This window comes from Penaeus monodon, chromosome 3, assembly GCF_015228065.2.
Source record: "Penaeus monodon isolate SGIC_2016 chromosome 3, NSTDA_Pmon_1, whole genome shotgun sequence".
Lineage (NCBI taxonomy): Eukaryota > Metazoa > Arthropoda > Malacostraca > Decapoda > Penaeidae > Penaeus > Penaeus monodon.
In genome coordinates, this window is record NC_051388.1 from 47,852,376 (window position 1) to 47,860,462 (window position 8,087).

Here is an 8,087-nt window from a genome sequence, read left to right on the forward strand (position 1 = left end):
CACCACACCACACACACACACACACACACACATCTGTGTGTGTGTGTGTGTATTTTACTCCAGAAGTATACTCAATTCGGTCGGTAAGGCCTTACTGAATAGGTTCAACCGTGTCGTAAAGGCTAATTAGTAGCTTCCCGAGTAATTACTTCCCCTTCCCCTCCCCAACATAAACCTACCATAGTGTAGAATATTGGCTTTTTCCTCCTAAACATGAATAACCTGCTCAAGAAGAATGCAATAACGTGAAGAGTAGCCTTGCATATTGCTTTTACAAAGGACATGCTATATAGGTTCAACCATGCTATGAGGATATACTATTAACGTCCCGACTAAATGACCCTCTCCTTAATACGATACACCTCAATTAGGATTTTTTTTTATCCTACTGGGGAATAATAAGGTCTGCTGCTGATAGAAGTATGTAAATATGTAAATAGATAAACTAATTAATAAGTTCATATTTTGGTAATTGCGTACACACATACATACACATATCTAAACATCTCAATTACACTTCTCAAAATGGTACTTCGATAGAATGCATGTACATACCTACACTTATATACAGTCTCAGACATATAAGAACACGAATACTGTCCACTCATAACACCGTTTTGAGACAAAAATATGACCTACCCTGGCACTATTTTCTGAATGGCTTACCATGCTCTAGGAAATCTCTGTATGCATGTACATCTTTTACCCGTGTTCGTAATCATTCCTTCTGTTAAGGATGATTAAATGTCATGTAGAATCTAAATATCTAACCCTAAACCGTACCCAATACCCAACGTGAAATAAATAGATCTGTCTATCATTTGCATAATGGCTCTTTGTAAAGGTGTCCATTTCCGAATCTGAAATGCATGGTTTTGTATTTTGTATCGACATACTTGAATTCTACTATGACATGGTTTATATGCAGTTTATACATACATTTACGGATTTATAAACATACATGTAAACACTTGTACGATCACAAGTGTCATTTAAATATTTGTGCAGTATGCATTGTTTGCACACACACACACACATATACACACTCATATTTATGTGCGCACACACACACACACACACACACACACACACACACACACACATATATATTGTTACGCCGGCTGCCTCGTCTCTCAGCTACCAACACAAGGTAGGCTAGGCAGACGGCGTGTTATTCACAGGGTCGTGAACACTGAACAGCTCCAAGAGGCACCGAGCACCACAGCGTCCCAGAACACCAGGAGGGGAAACGCCAAGTGGCGAGGCAGGGCACGAAATAAACACAAAATGACAGTCTTTCCTTTATGACACAAGTTATTTACCCGTACACTTTTCTATAGGCACAATACAGGGGGAAACCAGCATGTCACACTGCACGATACAGCTTAAAACAGGGCAACACAAAGTTATATCAAGTCACAAGGGCACACACGAGGTCTTCACAGGAGCAGCACCCAACTGTGTCTCTCTCTAGGCTTGTTCCTCCGCTTCTCCGCTCACAGCCAGCTGCGTCATGTTTGCCCAGGTCCCTTCATGTTAACCCATGTTTCGCACAGAGACAAAGACCCACTGACGTAGCACTATCCCCCCCTATCAAGCAGACGACCCGTCTGCTCTGACATATCTAAACCTGAAACAAACTACAGAAAATTAAAATAAATTCAGTTCTCAGAAACACAAAAATCTTTCATCCAGCGCGGCTTTCTTCGCTCTCGCTGGGGTCGCTCTGGAGGAGGTGTGGCGGCGGTAGATTGGCATGGCACCCAGAGGGGTATCTCCTGTCCCAAACCGGGAAAACATGGTCACTATTGACATCTGCTGCATCGCCCTCACCGTCCAAATGCTCGTCCTCATCTCGGTCAGCGTCTGCCACGTCCTCATCGCCGCTACTGGGGCTAACGTCATCTTCTTTTTCACCATGGCCCCAGGAGTAGCTTCCTGGCCCATGGTAACGCCACAGCCGGTGCGCCAAGTCCTCGAGGAAGTCTGCAACGGCCCCACACCAACCAACTCCTCGCTCCCCGACGTCTCTTCTGGATGCTCCACTTCCTCACAAGTGCCCAGCTTTGCACCAGCTGGCACCTTCAGGTCCTTATTGGAGAAGTTAGCTACCAACACTGTAACTACCCCTCCCCTGGCCCAAACAAGGCTCCGCCCAACCGCTACGCCATCAGCCAGCTGCAGGTTTTGAATGGGCTCCATGAGGCCCTCTACTTCACACATCATTCTTGACAGTCGACACCGGATTCTAGACTCTGTCCTGGGGGCAAGGAGGTGCAGTCGCTCAGCTGTAACTACCTCTGCACAGCCAACCTCTGGAAGCAAGGGCACCTCTTCACCGTGCACCCTCACCAGCTTCCGTCCAAGGTTTCGACACACGCCTTACTCTGCGTCAGGTAGTCAAGGCCCAGCAAACAGTGCTCGTCCAGATGGGCCACATACACCGGCAGCCGCTGCACCGGGCTGCCACGCCAATACGGGGCCTCCACGGGCCCCCCTTGAGCTGCACAAAATGCCCCGTGACACCGCACAGTCTCTGTGGTGCGTCTGAAGTCGCATATGGCCAACATATCAGGCCGCACTAGGGTCTTCTCACCCCAGTGTCCACTGTCAGGCTTCCCATCTATTGAGCCCTCCCCTGCATCGTGCTGGTTCAAACGGCAGCTTTACCCAAGCCCGGGCCCGGGAACCGAGGACGGCTGGGTTTCGGCCCCCTTCTCCAGCCTTTTCCGCCTGTACCACTTCCTTAGCCTTAGGAAAAACATGCACTCGGATGGTGACCATACCTACCACAGTCCTTGCAGCACTGCTGGAAGGCATCAGAATCCGCCCCGGTTGAGAGGACGTGTTTCTCCGTTTCCCTCTGACACTGACTACGTCTGTGCCCTACCTCTCCACAGCCCCACCACAAGCCTTGGAAAGTTCCGGGCTCCCCTTTCCTCAATGCTACCTTCTCCCTTTAGCCTTCCGGCCCCGGAGGCCCACGGCGGGGCTGAGCAGCTGGCCCTAGGCCACTGGTTGCCTTCAGGAAGGCCTCGAACTCCAAGGCCCTCTCCAGCGCCACCTGCAGGTCCTCAGGGTGTGCCTGCTTGACGTAGATTTGCAGCTGCTGGTCCTGTAAAGCGTCAACAAAGAAATCATGGGCCAGGACCACGATCATCTCTTCCGCAGCCGCAGGGTACGACCTCCTTACCAGCGCCTCCACATCCTGCGCCAGCTGGGACAGTGTCTCGCCACGCTCACGAGCCCCGCTTCTTCAGTGGGCCCGATATACCTCGCCTGGTGGTGGTGCCCGAAACGGCGTTTTCAAAGCCTCTGCCACGCTGGTGTAAGAGGCCTATTGGGATGCCGGCAGATCCCCCAAACACTTCCACCGCGGGCCCCTTAGCGCTGTTACCAGCTGCAGGGCCTTCTCTTCCTGGCTCCAGCCCTGGCAGATGCCAGCATTTCAAATTGGGAAACATATGCCTCCCAGGCCACCTTCCCGTCGTACTCACTGGCTTACGCCTCACAGAATGTCTGGAGGCCGGGGGGCTGCAGGGTGGAGAACGCGTGCCGTGAACTAACACACCTGGGGGGAGGAAGGGGGTGGGGGAGGCAACGAGGCGGTTGACCGGGTCCGAGTTTGCCGCACCTATACCCAAGGGAGGGGTTTTCCGATGGGTCCCCAGCCTTCTGCAGCGACCACTGGCTGCAACACGACGCTGCGAGGCCCGGGGTTTTCCGCCACGGACCCCAGGCAGACCCCAGTAAACCTGACACTCTGCATCTGTTGCCAGAACCTCGTCTGCCTTCTCTGTTTTGCAACGTTCTTACCTCATGACGCCGTCTTTCCGCCTTCACTTCCTCCCTCCGGTCCTGAACCTCGCCCTTCAGAGTCTGCACCTCCTCCATCAGTTCACTCTTCATGCTTTTTTGCAGGCCTTGTCGGTGTACTGCTGAGTTTCCATCTTCACAGATGCAAGATTGCTCTGAAAGCACCTCAAAAAGTCGGCAGAACTGTTCCTCTGCCTTCCTTGCCTGCATCTCGACAGATGGTGCCCTGCTCGTGTGCCCTCTGTGCCTGCTCCTTCTGCCCTTTGTGCCATTTCCTCCCTCATACCGGCCAGCATGGCCCGTGATCAGTTCCATCTGGCTCGGCTTCACCTCACTCGTGCCTGCCTCAGTCATAGCCTCCTCTCCCTCATGGCTGCCGCCATCTTTGGAGAACATGATAAATCGGCGCTCTCACTGATCAAATATCACAAATCCCACTCCTGACACCAATTGTTACGCCGGCCGCCTCGTCTCTCTGCTACCAACACAAGGTAGGCTAGGCAGACGGCGTGTTATTCACAGGGTCGTGAACACTGAACAGCTCCAAGAGGCACCGAGCACCACAGCGGCCCAGAACACCAGGAGGGGAAACGCCAAGTGGCGAGGCAGGGCACGAAATAAACACAAAATGACAGTCTTTCCTTTATGACACAAGTTATTTACCCGTACACTTTTCTATAGGCACAATACAGGGGGAAACCAGCATGTCAACTGCCCCGATACAGCTTAAAACAGGGCAACCAAAGTTATATCAGGGCACAAGGGCACACACGAGGTCGTCACAGGAGCAGCAACCCCCCGCGTCTCTCTCTAGGCTTGTTCCTCCGCTTCTCCGCTCACAGCCAGCTGCGTCATGTTTGCCCAGGTCCCTTCATGTTAACCCATGTTTCGCACAGAGACAAAGACCCACTGGCGTAGCAATATATATATATATATATATATATATATATATATATATATATATATATATATATATATGCAACACACACACACACAGATATACACACATATAAACATATATGCACATTTATATGTATACTCATATGGGAAGGGAGGATTGACAGGTAATACCGTAGAATTACTGTTTAATAAATATGAATATATTCAAAGATTATAAACATTTAGGCGTAAGCTGACTTCAGCCATGTAGCCAGAGTCGCCGTTGGCTGTGTAGGTGACTCTCTGACGACCATCGGGAAGGAGGACGAAGTAGGAACCCTGAGTGCTGTATTCGTCGCGGGCTTACTTGACAGCGTAGCTGAAGTCTAAGAAATTTTAGAATTAGTTTGTGAGTTAAACAATAAGAAATTCTATATTAAGCTTTCACTAAGCAGATATATGTACAAAAATCCTTAGAAAGTAAGCTATTACTTACATCATAGGATGCCGGAGAGTAATCGTAAGAAGGTTGTGAAGGAGCACACAAGTGCGAGAGCAAAGGCGGTCTGAAATAGGGGAAAATATCAAATATACAGTGGATACAGTATATTATGTATGTATGTATATACATAAATAATGTATAACATGCATACATTCATATATATACACACATCTGTGTATGTGAACGTATGCATATGCTTATATAATGTTCTCACTTAGACTCGATTCCTACCTTGGAAAACATGTTGAAAATAGACAGATCGACTTGGGTGCATCAGACGTCGAACCGAACCTTTTATACCGCGTGACTCTCGTAAACTTTCCTCAGCCACTCTTTTCCTCCACAGTCCAGCCGACCTCTCTCCTTGGCGACGGCGAAAGTAAGTAGCATAATTTAATTACGCATGAATGAAGTGTGAGTTCGTATGTCGTTCTCTGCGATATTTATTTCCTATTGTTTCCTTATCGTAGCTTTAATTGACAAATAAAACTGGATTTCAGCAACACCACAGGTTAGGTATACCGAAAAGAGCAATAAAATATAGATGGTAAAAAAAGGAAAAAATGCAAGTTAGAACCACCCCTCAAATCTCGGCAGGACCTGCAGTCAGGTCTTTCTATGTGCACTCCATGGATTTCCCCATTTCAGTGATCCAAATGATGGTGTCAAGTCATACCTGGTATTTCTGCTCTAAAGTTGCATTATTGATTCATTGCTACAAATACCAAGTGACAAACAAAAATTCCTTTGGAAGTAGAGAGCAAGATGGATCGTCATAAATGTTAGGAATCAGATAAATGATTATAAATGTAAAACAAAAGATCACACACACACACACACACTCACTGACTGACTCACTCACACACACACACATACACATATATTGTATACATTTATATCATATAATTATATATATATATATATATATATATAATATATATATATATATATATATAATAAAGAGTAGCATGTTACAGGGAAATGATGCACGAATATCGACAATTCGCAAATTTCTTGTTTGTTGTTCCTTCTACCGTATATCTGATTCATCTGTTGAATATATATTGAGTATAGCTAATTTATGTATTTATGAAGCTGATTTATCTATTGACTGAATGAACAGTCTTTAACAGATAAAGAAAGCTTGATTTTCTAATGTATTTCTACTTATCACAGAGCCAATGAATTTACTGAATAGCTTTGGCTTATTGGATATAATTGATGAAAACAGGCAGTTCTGTTATAGAGTTAATTGGCATCAAGAAGCATGTCAAATAATTTTATTCCGTCCCGAATATATCCGATTTCACACACACACACGCACACACACACGTACACACACACACGCGCACGCGTGCGCACTACCTTCAACTTCCTATTCTGAAGGATAAAATATAGAAACGACTCTTGACAGGCTTCGTTTAATAAATATTCATTGTAAATATTGGTTTAATTTAGGCGTATGTAGGTTCAGGCTTGTAGGCAGGGGCTGGCTTGTAAGCGGGGGCGGGCTTGTAGGCAGGAGCAGGATTGTAGGCAGGAGCAGGCTTGTAGGCAGGAGCAGGCTTGTAGGCAGGAGTAGGCTTGTACTCGGGGTACTGGGCTTCACCCTCATAGCTGACCTCAGCCACGTAGCCAGAGTCGCCGTTGACAGTGTTGCGACCTTCTGCAGACGACCGTCGGGAAGGAGACTAGTAGGATCCCTGGGTGTCGTATCCGTCACGGGCCTCTTGGTGACCAAAGTCGTTTTCCGGAGTAGTCGTCCTTCACGGCGTAGTTTGAAGTCGTACTTAGCGGGAGCCTAATGAAAATCGAATTAATATGCGTCGAATAGAACCAATAATATACAGTTCATTTATAGGATGAGAAACCAAGTTCATAATTGATACTAATTGAGCTTACATCATAGGTAGCCGGAGGAGCATATCCATAGGAAGGCTGTGAAGGAGCAGCCAGAGTGACGGCTACAAGGGCGAGAGCGAAGACGGCCTGAAACATGAACTCAAAATTAAATATTTTTATCTATTAATCTATCTATACATGCATATAGATATACATTGTGTACATTTTTTCATATATAGATACTAAATGTATGTGTATATATTTATATATATAAAGATGCTTACACATTATAAATAAATGGGATAAAAGCATCAACAAACTCCTGTATTTCTACAAAACAACTATGATAAAGATCTTTTACCTTAGTGAACATGATGGAGAGGATGGATCAAATGTGATGTTTCGAACTAGGCTCAGGTGCCTTTTATACTCCGTGTCCCTCACAGACACGCCCCTTAGTTCCTCCCTCTCCCTCTGTTACCTACCTTAACCTTGGTATGGGTGAAGGTAAGGAGTTGATGAGTTGAGGTGTGACTGAGTCATTTTTTTTACACTGAGAAGTAGAGATTAGAAAGGAAATGTTTATGTCTATGGCAAATAAGTCCATAACTATAAATGGACACACACACAAACACGCACATAAACACACACACACAGATATATGTGTGTGTGTATGTGTGTGTGCAGACTTGCATATATATATACATATATATACTGTATGTGTGTATGGATGCATGCGTGTATGTGAGTGAAATGAAATATATACATAAAATTTTAGTAGACTAATCCTAAAAGTTTAGCCATTAAAATCGGCAGAAACGTCGAAAGTGTAGTGGTTAAGGTTAATAAAAACATTAATGTTCATGCTGTGTACACACGGGGACGCAAACACACGCAGATATATGTATAATATTATACTAATGTATTGATATGCACCCAAATTGTATTATATATGTATATAATACACATATATGAAAAAATATACCCATACACACACACGCACACACGCATATGTATATATGAAATAAAAAATAATTAAAATAATATA

At 45.7% G+C, this 8,087-nt stretch overlaps 1 long non-coding RNA gene across 1 annotated transcript; it reads right to left on the bottom strand.

The window, feature by feature from the left end:
* Window positions 1-6,889: 6,889 nt before the first annotated feature.
* Window positions 6,890-7,429, bottom strand: LOC119595848. Its single transcript, XR_005230723.1, has 3 exons — window positions 7,401-7,429; window positions 7,100-7,186; window positions 6,890-6,998 (listed from the first exon to the last, which is right to left on the bottom strand). It is a non-coding gene; the product is annotated as an uncharacterized LOC119595848 (long non-coding RNA).
* Between the last annotated feature and the right edge of the window lie 658 nt (window positions 7,430-8,087).